General features: G+C 30.8%; 2 protein-coding genes and 1 long non-coding RNA gene across 36 annotated transcripts in view; 2 read left to right on the top strand and 1 right to left on the bottom strand.

Moving 5' to 3' along the window:
• The window catches only part of vasnb (vasorin b), a 47470-nt gene extending 35947 nt beyond the window's left edge, over positions 1-11523 (bottom strand). The window contains exon 1 of the mRNA NM_001110762.1: positions 11341-11523. The gene's annotated coding sequence lies outside the window, so the exon portion shown is untranslated. The remainder of the gene's footprint in view (positions 1-11340) is intronic.
• The window catches only part of coro7 (coronin 7), a 299622-nt gene that overhangs the window by 202625 nt on the left and 83374 nt on the right, over positions 1-13623 (top strand).
• On the top strand, positions 1567-4421 carry LOC147845525 (uncharacterized). 3 transcript variants are annotated; one of them, XR_015480489.1, is made up of 4 exons: positions 1567-3366; positions 3555-3759; positions 3832-4277; positions 4372-4421. It is a non-coding gene; the product is annotated as an uncharacterized LOC147845525 (long non-coding RNA). The 3 variants fall into 3 exon arrangements; XR_015480490.1 differs by lacking the exon at positions 3555-3759 and having other exon boundaries at positions 4119-4277; XR_015480491.1 differs by lacking the exon at positions 4372-4421 and having other exon boundaries at positions 4163-4256.

The following is a 13623-nucleotide window of genomic DNA, read 5'->3' as shown; positions in this document are numbered from 1 at the left end:
TACTCTTTTAATGTAGAATCTATAATAATAATAATCTGTATAATATAACATATCTGTTTGTAATTCCTGCAAATATCAACCTGTATATTGAGTCCGTATCTATTAGCATTTGGCTGATTATTAATAGCCACCTGTACAGTTTGTTCATCTATTTGTAAATATCTGATTCTAGTTAATATGACTTGTATACCATGTTTATAGAATATCTATATGTAACTATTGCTAATAGTTTTCTATAATTGCACTTAAAACTTAACTGCACTTGCTGCTATTGCACTTCGGTTAAACCTAAACTGCATTTCATTGCCTTGTTTCGTTGTGGATGTGTAATGACACTAAATTTGAATCCAATCTAATATAATCTGTAAAGATTTTAGAATCGTTTATAACTCTTATGACTTTTAGAAGTAGAATATTTTCAGAGTCTTTTAATATACAGACTTTTTAAATGTAGAATCTTTTAGTTTACCTTGATTTTGCATTGCTTTTATCTCTTTTGTAGAACTACAATTGCACAAGTACAACACCATACAAGGTGAGCTACCAAGCATACTGACCATGCCAGAAAAGTTGACCATATAGAGATAGATAGGAGACGCGAACATATTCAACTACAAATTATAGACACCGTTAAGTTGTTTTGTGGTATTTATTTGATGTTGTGCAACCAACTTTACAAAAATAATATGTCCTTGTAAATATCATTAATGCAAAAAAACTGAACTAAAGTTCTTGCTGTCATACAGTACTTCCCCCTAGTGTTCATTTTCATTAAAACTGAAGTTTAAAAGTACGTTTTTTGTGGTTTCATGTATTTCCAATGAACTAGAGTTGAAAAATGCTGCAGTTTTGCACAGATATAACCCTCCATTTGGTGGAAAAAGCAGCATTTTTCTGATTTTTTTCATCGTATATGAATTGCTAGTCTGGTGGCGTTTGATGAACAGGCTTGTTTTTAAGTGATCTCCAGAAACCATGGCATGTGTGTGTACTTATAGCGCGGTTTGATGTGGCTCTTCAGAATGCATGCTTTGGCTTCATCCATCAAGGATCTTCTTGGGTTTGGTTTGGCAGTGCTGACGGCTCAGTCCTGCTCGGTCAGCACAGCTTTTGAAGCCTCGAGGGCTGATCTTCAGAGCCACCTGGAAGATCCTGAAAAGCTCATGCTGAAGAGCTTAAAGTCCTGTTGAACACACAGATGTGCTGTTTGCATGCGTGCAATTACAGATGAAGATTCAGATGGGCTTTTACTGCATTCTTTCTGAAGTGTTGCTTTTTCTGCCCTGTCGACTCCGTCAAGCCGCCCGCTGTTTGACTAACCCTGTCTCTTACGGCCCTGCACCCTCCCCTGTCTTCACCTCCAGCCTGACTTTTAACCTCTTAATCCTGCATTGTGAAGGACAGGCCAGCTGATAATTGGTGTAAAAGGGAACCCAAATCAGCAGGTGGCCACAAATCCCATCATGTGGGAACAAGAGCGTTGATGCAGCCTTCGGTTTTTGCCCTGTGCAGACTAGATTACATTTTTTTGGTTTGATTTCTATTTATTTTATTTTTTTGTTTATTGAAGAAAGTTTTCTTTAGAATAGTTTGATGTGTGCTATTTTAGGATGGCTATTGTATAATCTGAGAATTGGGAAATACTCATTCACACTCACACTCATACACTACGGCTAATTTAGCTTACCCAATTCCCCTATAGCGCATGTCTTTGGGCTGTGGGGGAAACTGGAGCACCCGGAGAAAACCCACACCAACATGGGGAGAACTCCACACAGAAATGCCAGCTGGGACTCAAACCAGCAACCTTGCTGTGAGCCGACAATGAACCACTGTGCCACCCTATTATCGAATATGTTTTTAAAATATTATAATATAATTATTTTGTGTTTGCAAAACATACTCTGTTGCTAGGGTCCTGTAGGGTGTTGCTATGACTATCATAGCCTCGGTCATATTTTCATAGACACAGCCGCTAGTATACCCGACTCCTTGCTAAATGAACAGCACACTTCTCTCAACTATCTGCATGATTTGTTTAATCTTTCAGTGTCGGTAGCACACACTTAGTTTTGTGAGTTACATAGTGAACTGCAGTACTCACGGTAAGAGGCTTGTTTCAGTGGGAGCAATCGAAACTGTGAATGCGAGCAGTGTTTATATGAAGAGACAGGCAGAAGTACTGTGTCCACTATCCTGGTTAAGAAAGCCTGCGCAAGGAGCTGGTCTTTTAGACGTGTGTGTTTGTCTTGGCCGCGTCTTGCATGTGTGTGTGCTGAAGGCCAGTGGTTCTGAATGATGTTGTTTGGACAGAACAGTAGGGAAATACCGTAGGGATGTTATTCTGACACAGTGAGGAAAGCTGGCACGAGGATCTTGATCTGCCACATACACTCACACACACACACAGCCTCCACTGCTGTCAAACGCGCATTCTAGCAGCGGATCATGCCAGAACAGGAGATCATTGCTTTACAGCATTTTATGGTGCATTTATAGTCATAACGAAATAAAAACTGACAATTCCTTTTTTTTTTTATGAAGTATTGTAGTGTTTTAGAATTTGGTCCTATAAAGAGTGATTTGATGACTTTACTTAAAAAAAGTGAGTAAACCTGTTGCTTTTAAAGCAATTAGCTGACTTTACTTAAGTAAAGTGAGTAAACCTGTTGCTTTTAAAGCGATTAGTTGACTTCGCTTAAGTAAACAAACATGTTGCTTTTAAAGCGATTAGTTGACCTTACTTAAATAAAGTGAGTAAATCTGATGCTTTTAAAGCAATTAGCTGACTTTAAGTAAGTAAAATGAGTAAACCTGTGGCTTTTAAAGTGATTAGTTGACTTCACTTAAGTAAAGTAAGTAAACCTGTTGCTTTTAAAGCGATTAGCTGACTTAAGTGAGTTAACTATTGCTTTTAACTCAGTTAGTTTACTTTACTTAAGTGAGTAAACCTGTTAATTTTAAAGCAGTTAGTGGACTTTACTTAAAGTGAGTAAACCTGCTGCTTTTAAAGCGATTAGTTGACCTTACTTAAATAAAGTGAGTAAATCTGATGCTTTTAAAGCAATTAGCTGACTTAAGTAAAGTGAGTAAACCGGTTGCTTTTAAAGCAGTTATTTTACTTTACTTTAGTAAGCCTGTTGCTTTTAAAGCGTTTAGTTGACTTTACTTAAGTAAAATGAGTAAACCTGTTACTTTTAACGCAGTTAGTTGACTTTACTTAAAGCGATTAGCTGACTTACGTGAGTAAACCTATTGCTTTTAACTCAGTTAGTTTACTTTACTTAAGTGAGTAAACCTGTTGATTTTAAAGCAGTTAGTGGACTTTACTTAAAGTGAGTAAACCTGTTGTTTTTAAAGCGATTAGTTGACTTTAATAAAGTGAGTAAACCTGTTGCTTTTAAAACGATTAGTTGATTTTACTTAAATAAAGTGATTAAACATGTTTTTAAAGCGATTAATTAATTTTACTTAAAGTGAGTAAACCTGTTGCTTTTAAAGCGATTAGTTGACTTCGCTTAAGTAAACAAACATGTTGCTTTTAAAGCAATTAGTTGACCTTACTGAAATAAAGTGAGTAAATCTGATGCTTTTAAAGCAATTAGCTGACTTTACTTAAGTAAAATGAGTAAACCTGTTGCTTTTAAAGCAGTTAGTTTACTTTACTTAAGTAAGCCTGTTGCTTTTAAAGCGTTTAGTTGACTTTACTTAAAGTGGGTAAACCTATTGCTTTTAACTCAGTTAGTTTACTTTACTTAAGTGAGTAAACCTGTTGATTTTAAAGCAGTTAGTGGACTTTACTTAAAGTGAGTAAACCTGTTGTTTTTAAAGCGATTAGTTGACTTTAATAAAGTGAGTAAACCTGTTGCTTTTAAAACGATTAGTTGACTTAAATTAAGTGAGTAAACCTGTTGTTTTTAGAGCAGTTAGTTGACTTTACTTAAAGCGAGTAAACCTGTTGCTTTTAAAAGGCTTAGTTGATTTTACTAAAATAAAGTGATTAAACATGTTTTTAAAGCGATTAATTAATTTTACTTAAAGTGAGTAAACCTGTTGCTTTTAAAACGATTAGTTGACTTCGCTTAAGTAAGCAATCATGTTACTTTTAAAGCGATTAGTTGACCTTACTTAAATAAAGTGAGTAAATCTGATGCTTTTAAAGCAATTAGCTGACTTTACTTAAGTAAAATGAGTAAACCTGTTGCTTTTAAAGCAGTTAGTTTACTTTACTTAAGTAAGCCTGTTGCTTTTAAAGCGTTTAGTTGACTTTACTTAAAGTGGGTAAACCTATTGCTTTTAACTCAGTTAGTTTGCTTTACTTAAGTGAGTAAACCTGTTGCTTTTAAAGCTATTAGTTGATTTTACTTAAAGTGAGTAAACCTGTTGTTTTTAGAGCAGTTAGTTGACTTTACTTAAAGCGAGTAAACCTGTTGCTTTTAAAGGGATTAGTTGATTTTACTTAAATAAAGTGAGTAAACATGTTTTTAAAGCGATTAATTGATTTTACTTAAAGTGAGTAAACCTGTTGACATTTGATTAATAAGTTGACTAAAAGTAAGTAAACTCATTGCAACTTGGAACTATTAAGTTGACTTAACATATTTTTTTTAATTATGCGCATAGTTCACTTAAGATAAATTTAAGACAACAGATTTAACTAATCGCATTTTACAGTGTATACCTATAATAATCTTTCTATGGATGGAGATCAGAATACCTTCCTGTGGGTTTCATACTTCAGGGTGGCTTCCTAAATTCCTTGGCACTTGTAAATGTCAGAGAAAGAAGGCCAGAAGAGAGGAGATTGTGTAGACAGAGAAGACCAAGCGGAAGGTGAGAGAACATGCAGCACAGGATATGAGAAAGGATGAAACTTGAGGGAAAGCAAATATTCCTGTCTGAGAGATTTCATTACGGCGTTGTGCGCGTGGTGGGTGCTCGGAGTTAAACTTTAGACTTTCTTGTGAATTCATTTTACATGTTTATTCTTCACCAGCTTACCTTATCATGCCAGTCCATTGCAGAGATGCTATTATAGAACTCTTTTAGGTTTCTCAAAGAACTTTATAACTGTTCTAATAAGATTATTAGTGAACCTGGAACCACAAAATCAGTTGCATGGGTTTATTTTGGGAATAGGTAAAAATAAATTGTATGTGTCAGCAAGTGATTGATTAGATCATTAAAATATCATTACAATATAAAGTAAAACATGTTTCATGAAGATATTTTCTAATTATTCAACTAAATATAGCTCAACTAGATTACCCTTGTTATGTTGCTTATGATTGAGCGAGAAAGCAAGGAAATTTAAATGGACATCGATGTTTGGTGTGTTTTCTCATAAAACCTTTCAATGATCACACAATTGGTCAAAAAGAAAAGAGTAGTTGCTCTTTTGTGAATGCAGTTTAGATTATTTGAAAGCAATCCAATCTAATGCATTTTGAAGTGCATCATAATACTGTCAAAAGTGACTTTACTTTAAAAGTTTTCAAAAAAGCAAATAAACCAGTTACCTTAAAGCGACAAGTTGACTTTATTTAAAAGTTAGTGAACCCATCAAAACATGTAACTCTTAAGTTGACCATGTATTTTCTTATGGGCGTAGTTTTTGTTGCGATCTTTTTAAGTAAAGTCAATAAATTTGTTTAAAAGTTGTTTTTTTTTTTAGTAAAATCATATAATCACTTTAATAGCAACAAGTTTACTCACTTTCCAACAGTAAAGTCAAATAATCCCTTTTGAAGCAACAGGTTTACTCACATTTATAAAGTTAACTAATCGATTCAAAAGCATCAAGTTTACTCAGCTGTATGAAGTGAAGTCAACTAATCGCTTTAAAAGCAACAGGTCAACTCACTTTAATTAAGTAAATTCCACTAATCGCTTTAAAAGCAAGAGGTTTAATCACTTTTATAAAATAAAGTCAACTAATCGCTTTTAAAAGTGAGTAAACCTGTTGCTTTTGAAGCAATTAGTTGACTTTATATTATAAAATTGAGTAAAGTTTACTCACTTTTATTAAATACTCACTTGTATAAAATAGTCAACTATTTGCTTTAAAAGTAACAGGTATACTCACTTTTATGAAATAAAGTCAACTAATCGCTTTAAATGCAACTGGTTTACTTACTTTTTTAAAAGTAATGTCAACTAATCACAGTAAAAGCAACAGGTTTACTCACTTTATTTAAGTAAAGTCAACTAATCGCTTGAACAGCAACAGGATTACTCACTTTAATACCTAAAGTCAACTAATCACTTTTAAAAGTGAGTAAATCTGTTGTTTTTTTAAGCGATTAGTTTACTTCAAAAAAGTTAGTCAAGTTTTCTATTTTTTTTTAAATACTCACTTTTATAAAATAATCAATTAATTGCTTTAACAGCAACAAGTATACTCAATTTTTAAACTCAACGAATCGCTTCAAAAGTAACAGGTTTACTCACTTTTATAAGTAAAGTCAACTAATCGCTGTAAAAGCAGCAGGTTTACTCACTTTTTAAGGAAATTCAACTAATCACTTTAAAAGCAACAGGCTTACTATAAGTTATTTTTAAAAATATTGTCATATTTTGTGCAATGGAAGTTTGTCATGCTTTCAGCAAGAAAAGAAAATGCAATCTAAACAAAACCTCGCATTTTTGTGCAAGAAAAGCAAAGCACCATCCAGTCTGGTGCTCAAACAAACACTTCCCTATGAAGAGCTTCACTGAATGGGCCTTTTCTCTGGTGTTTTATTGCTTCTGAGTATAGCGTTGGGCTTTTCCGCTGAACTTAATTAAACATAATTAAACACTAAACGCCGTTTTTGTGCCTGTTTGGAAGCGTGCAAAGATGATTATCACATGTTTGAATGACACCACTTTCTATATCAGCTTTCCTATCGTAAACTAGCACAGAAATCTGCAAATGCACTGGCAGAGATAAATATACAGAATCGAACAGACATGTGTTTTATATTTCCTTCACGCTTATAATGTAGGATGTCTGACTTTTTGGTCACACAAATGATGATATGTCAATATTTTGCCACTTCTTGGTGCAAAAACAAAAAATCTGATATTTTGTTTCAGAAATAAAGTAGAAACGTCTGAATAAATTGAACATAATTGTACGATTTGTTACAATTTTTTTTAGCTCTTTTTAACAGTAACCCTAATATAAGTCTTATGTCTTCCTCCAGATCTGTGTTATATTACATTTATTATATTAAATTTTAAGCTTTGCATATGTAAAAAAAAACATATACAAAAGTTTACTTTATTTTAACATTTATTTATTTGTTTGTTTGTTTACTTATTTATTTAAAGCTACATTTAAAGCTGCATTCTAAGTTTAAAATTAATTTTAAACCCTATTTATTCATTTATTACTTTTACTTATTACTTTATTATTATTATTATTATTATTATTATTATTATTATTATTATTATTATTATATTCATTTATATATAGTGTATATTTATAATCAAATCACTTAAATTAATTTAATTTGAATTTATCATGATTTAATATAATACGATTTATGATTTAATATAATAATTTAATATATTTTCACAATTATTTTTACTGTTTATTTATTTTTTTATTTAAATGTATTATTATTATTAAAATTACTATTGTTTTGCATAACTATTTATTTTATTTATAATCATATAAGCATAGAAATATGTAGAAATATTTTTTATATTTATTTATTTATTTCTTATTATGATGTTATATATCTATTTATATTTATTTATGAATTGTGCATATTTATATTCAAATTATTTAAGTTGAAATAATTAAATTTTATTTTAATATGATCTAATATAATTAATTCACGGTTTTTCACTATTTAAAATACAATTTAAACCCTATTTTTTATTTTATTTAGCTTTTTATTTTATTTTATTGTTGTTTTTATTATTATTATTAATGTTATTATTATTGTTAATTTTCATTACTATTTATTTATTTATTATATTTAAATTAATTTAAATGTATAAGCGCATAGAAATATGTAGAAATATATTTTATATTTATTCATTTACTACTTTATTATTGTTATTATTATTTTATATTTGTATTTATTTATATTGTGTATATTTATAATCATATAATTTAAGTTGAAATTATTCAATTTAACTTCAATTTAATATGATATAATATGATTATATCATAATTTTTCATCATTTAAAATATATTTTAAACCCTTTATTTATTTTTTAATTAATTTATTATTATTTTTATTTAAAAAAATGCATGACTAATTATATTTTATTTATAATCATTTAAATTAATTTAAATGTATAAAACATAGAAATACATTTTATATTAATTGATGTATTACTTTTTTATTATAATTATTTTATATATCTATTTATGTTTAAATAATTTAAATAATTAAATGTATAAAAGCATATATATATATTTACAACTTAAAATGTATTTTAACACTTTTTATTATTTAATTTATTATTATTATTTTAATTATTATTCTCATTAATATTATTATTTTGAATTACAAATACACATAAAAATCAACTATTTTCTGTTAAGGAAATAAAGAAGAAACCTCTCAATAAATATGGGGATATTTGTAAGATTCATTATTTGAGGCTTATTGTTTTTTTTTTCTATTATTATTATTATTATTGTTATTCCTACCCTGACTGCATAACAGTGATATGTTAGGTTTCTCCTTGTGTGCCTTGTTTCTTCCTTCAGATCTGTATTAGATTCAATTCAAATCACATCATTTTTTATACGACATATTTATGACCCAGACAAGATAGTTGATCGCTTCCTCCCTCTCTTGGACTAATCATCCACACAACACTAGAAGTCAGAAACATGAAATAAAGTCAGTAGAATCAGGAATAATACCACTTAATCTCTTTTTATTACACCCGTGTAACTAAACAGATTTGTGTGTTACCTTTTGAACTAGTTGTTTTTCACTCATACGAAATTAAACCTGTTTGTTTGCTGGACTTTTAGACTGCCAGAGTTTGATGTGGAATGAGCACCTAAAAATAAAGGCAAACTGCACTGAAAATATGCTCTCTGTGCGAGAAATAGAAGGCGGCGCGGTCCAGACGGTCCAGCTGTGGTCAAAACACTTGAAGTTAGCAGCGTTTGCATTGGTTATCCGAAGCGTTTCATTTATTCCACAATGATTATACAGGATTTAAAAGCATGCTTATGTGTATACAAGCCTTAAATAAGGCTTCTAATTTGGTTGCACTTGTGTTTTTTAAGTTTTACTGAAGTTGTTGTTTAGTTCTGCAGATTTGGGTCAATTCAGTAGAATTTATTTATTTATTTATTTTCCTTCACATCTATGCTATAGGAAATTTGTTATATTGAATTTTTCGTCCATCATCAATCTTCGGCTTAGACACAGGGGAATGAACCGCCAACTTATCCAGCATATGTTTTACATGTGTGTAGTTAACTCAAAATGGACTGAAAATTAACTCTACTTATTTGAAAAGAGTTTTGATCTCAGTGTTGAAGGTGATGAGTTAATTAAACACCTCATTACTACAACTTAAATGGAGTAAGTTCACAGTACTCATATAGATTAGTTTAACTCAAATGGTTTGTAGCGATCGGTTTCCTCAAACGGTTTGAGTTGCCTTAACTTACTGGGTTTTACAGTTGGTTTGAGTTCCGTTCATTTATTAGGTTTTACTGTGTTCAAATTGCTTCGTTTACTCAAATAGATTAAGTTCGCAGTACTCATTAGGATTAGTTTTTGAACTTAAATGGTTTGTTGCAAATGGTTTTCTCACACGGTTTGAGTTACCTTAACTTTTTGGCTTTTACAGTGTATAATAATTAAAGTCAAAACAGTAATAATAGACCTAATAAACCATTCAAAATCCATTAATAACAGAAATATGAAAATTCTGTCATCATGTTCTCACTGTTAAAAACATTGTAAATGTAACATATAAATGTAAGCTATACTACATATTTTATTTGATATTTTTTTAAGTTCTACAGCTGTTGTTAACTTCTGTAGACTTAAGTCTATTTATTTATTTTAAGATTGTAGTCTATTTATTTATGCTTTAAGGAACAGGGAACCCTAAATGCAGACCTGATGAGCCTTTAACAATGCATTAAAGGGACTGAATATAAATGTAATGTCATCATTTACTCACTGTTAAAACACATTGTAAATATAAAAGATAAATGTAGACTACATATTTTATTTAATAAACTCTACTACTTCTGTTGTTTGCGTTTGTAAACTTAAGTCTATTTATTTATTCTGAATTCAGCCTATTTATTTATGCTTTAAGGAACACATAACCCTACATACAGACCTGGCAAGCCTTTAATAATGTCTTAAAGGGATCATTTACAGAAATGTGAACATTCTGTCATCTTTTATTCACCCTTTACATGTTTCAAACCGTTATGAATGTCTTTCCTATGTTAAACACAAAAGAAGATCATTTGAAAAATGTTGGAAACCAGTATTTGTTTTTTTTCCCATGGAAGTCGATGGGTACAGATATTCAGCTTCTTTTTTTTCAGCAAAAAAAAAAAAAAAAAATCTTGCAAAGATTTCAAACCATTTGAGGGGTAAATAATAAGTATATTTTCTTTTTTATCGGTTTAAGAACATTCTTATCACTTCACAATACTGTATTTACCTTTAAGATCCATTAAATACAGTCTACACAATTATTTCTTACAGTGGGAAAGGGTTCTAACTTCTATTGATTTTTAGATGTGCTATGCACTTTAATGTACATTAAGTAATGCACTGTTCATTTAAGAACTGTTGACTCAAGTAACCCAATAATAATAATAATACAATACAGTTGCAAAAACTATTTTGAAACTTTTGAAGTGATTTAATTTTAACAGTCCAAGATTACTAATCCATTATAACTAACTGTATTGTTCTGAACTGAGCTGTTGTTCATGACTGATGCTAGTAATATGCTTAACAATGCGTCACAAAACTCAAGTGCACTCACTAGTGCACTCCAGCATCACATTTTTATAAAGCAATCCAATGTTTGTGTATGCATTCAATTCTCAATCCAACAAAACAGCTTTATTACACAACACAAAAAGCTCTTGGAGAGAGAAAAGGAGTGAATAGCTCGCGTATAAACCGTAACACATCTCATTTGTGTGCTAAATGAGTCAATGCAAAACACAAAGATAAGCTATAATACAGTAAATCATCGCGGGATGAGCGCGGAATTGAAAGCTTGAACATGGTGATTGACACAGTAATACACTCAAATCGCGAGTCCACATATAAAAGTTTTAAAAGTCAATACAAGTTTTAATGAAAGCTTTTTTACGCGTTTAGTTTCACTCACCAGCTCGAGCGCATCAGCATATCATTGGAGGTAAACGCACCGTGCGCGCTCCTGCCAGTCCTGAGGTAATTTATCCAATAGTTCACGTTTTCTCCAAATGTAAATATTTAATACGTCTCTTGTACTCGAGTAGGGTCGGTGTGGAATGGTTTTGAGAGTCCGTTTTGGATATGTGTGTCCGCGTTTACAGGTCTCTTCAGTGTCCGCGCATAGACTCCGGCTCACTGTGCTCGCCTCGCGCTTTAACTTGAGTCTGGGAGGAGCGGTGTGTGTGTGTGTCTGAGTGTGTGTGTGTGCGTGTGCGCGCGCGTGTTTTTTTTTTTTTTTTTTTGCATTTGAGCTCGCCGGACCGGTATGTGCAAAGCAGACACGCGCTCTCTTCTGTGCTTTTGCATGCCCTTTATTTACATCGCAGAAGTGTGTGTTTGCTGTGTTAGCGTCACTTTGTTATTATAACAGCTTTGCAGATGCAAAAAAGTTCACAGGTCTGTAGTAGGCTTCTTGATGCTTTATTTTATTAATTTTTTTATGTTTACAGAATAATTAAATTATAATGAATGCACAACAGGCGAGGCGCAGTAGGTAGTGCTGAGGCCTCACAGCAAGAAGGTCGCTGGGTCGCTGGTCCGAACCTCGGCTCAGTTGGCGTTTCTGTGTGGAGTTTGCATGTTCTCCCTGCCTTCGCGTGGGTTTCCTCCGAGTGCTCCGGTTTCCCCCACAGTCCAAAGACATGCAGCACAGGTAAATTGGGGTAGGCTAAATTGTCCGTACTGTGTGTGTGAATGTGTATGTGGATGTTTCCCAGAGATGGGTTGCGGCTGGAAGGGCATCCGCTGCGTAAAAACTTGCTGGATAAGTTGGCGGTTCATTCCGCTCTGGCCACCCCGGATTAATAAAGGGACTAAGCCGACAAGAAAATGAATGAATGAATGAATGAATGAATGTATGTACAACAACCAGAAATACATAGAAATGTATTTTAACAAACCCAGATTATTTATTTATTTATTGGTTTGTTTGTTTATTTATATTAATTCATTCATTAATTCATTCATTCATCTTTTTATTTAGCATGTGATTTCAGACATTGCTTCATAAACAAAACAAACACGTTAAAAATGTATTATATTTAATTAGTTATTTTTATTTATAATTATATGATTAAATATTTGGAATTGAATTAGATTAAAAACATAGAAATATAGAGGAATATATGTATTGGGCAAACCATATTTACCATTTAATTTAAATAAATTTTATTTTTTGATTATAATTTAATCAAATAATTGGACTTGAATTAGAATAAAAGCCTGTTTAAAAAACAGAAATATAGAGAAATATATCTGGGAGAACCATATTTATCTGTTTTTATATCTATTTTTTTTCTTTTATTATTTAATTAAATAATTTTAATTGCAATGAATATATAACAATCAAAAATATATAGAAATGTGTTTTAGCAAACTCTTTTTATTTATTGATTAATTTATTGATTCCTTAATTATTTAGATTTAGCATGTGATTTAAGACTACAAAGTGCTTTATAAACAAACAAACACATACAAAAATCATGTTTAAATGTACTACATAATTTAATTTGAGTTATTTTTATTTATAATTATATAATCACATAATTGGAATTGAATTAGAATTACTAATTCACTGCTAAAACATAGGAATATAAAGAAATATATTTGGGCAAACCATATTTGTTTATTTGTTATTGTTTTTTATTATTTTATAAAATAATTTAATTAGAGTGAATGTACGACAACCAGAAATATATAGAAATATATTTTAGTGAACTCTATTTATTTATTTATTTATTTATTTATTCATTCATTCATTCATTCATTCATTCATTCATTCATTCATTCATTCATTCATTTTTTATGTAGCATGTGCACTCAAAAGAATGATGTTTGCTGTTTGTTCAAACTACTTATTTAAAATGAGCTTAAACAACACAATTCTTGGGGGTTTTTTTTGGGACAGCTTAATGTTTTTATGTTCAATCCACTCAAATTTGTAAAAACTATTAAGTTAACTTGATTCCTTTATGTTGTCCCAACACAAATAAATTCTGTGGAACCCAGCATTTTTTTACAGTGTGATTGTTAAGACTACATTTTGCTTTGTAAACAAAACAAACACGCACAAAAATCATGTAAAAATTACTACATAATTTAATTTGAGTTAATTTTATTTATAATTGTATAATCAAATAATTAGAATTGAATTAGAATTATTAAAATAAAAACAGAAACAAAACAAATTGCGGCA

The sequence above is a fragment of the Danio rerio genome, chromosome 3 (genome assembly GCF_052040795.2).
Source record: "Danio rerio strain M-AB ecotype USA chromosome 3, GRCz13ab, whole genome shotgun sequence".
Classification (NCBI taxonomy): domain Eukaryota; kingdom Metazoa; phylum Chordata; class Actinopteri; order Cypriniformes; family Danionidae; genus Danio; species Danio rerio.
This window is presented reverse-complemented; position numbering and strand designations above follow the sequence as displayed.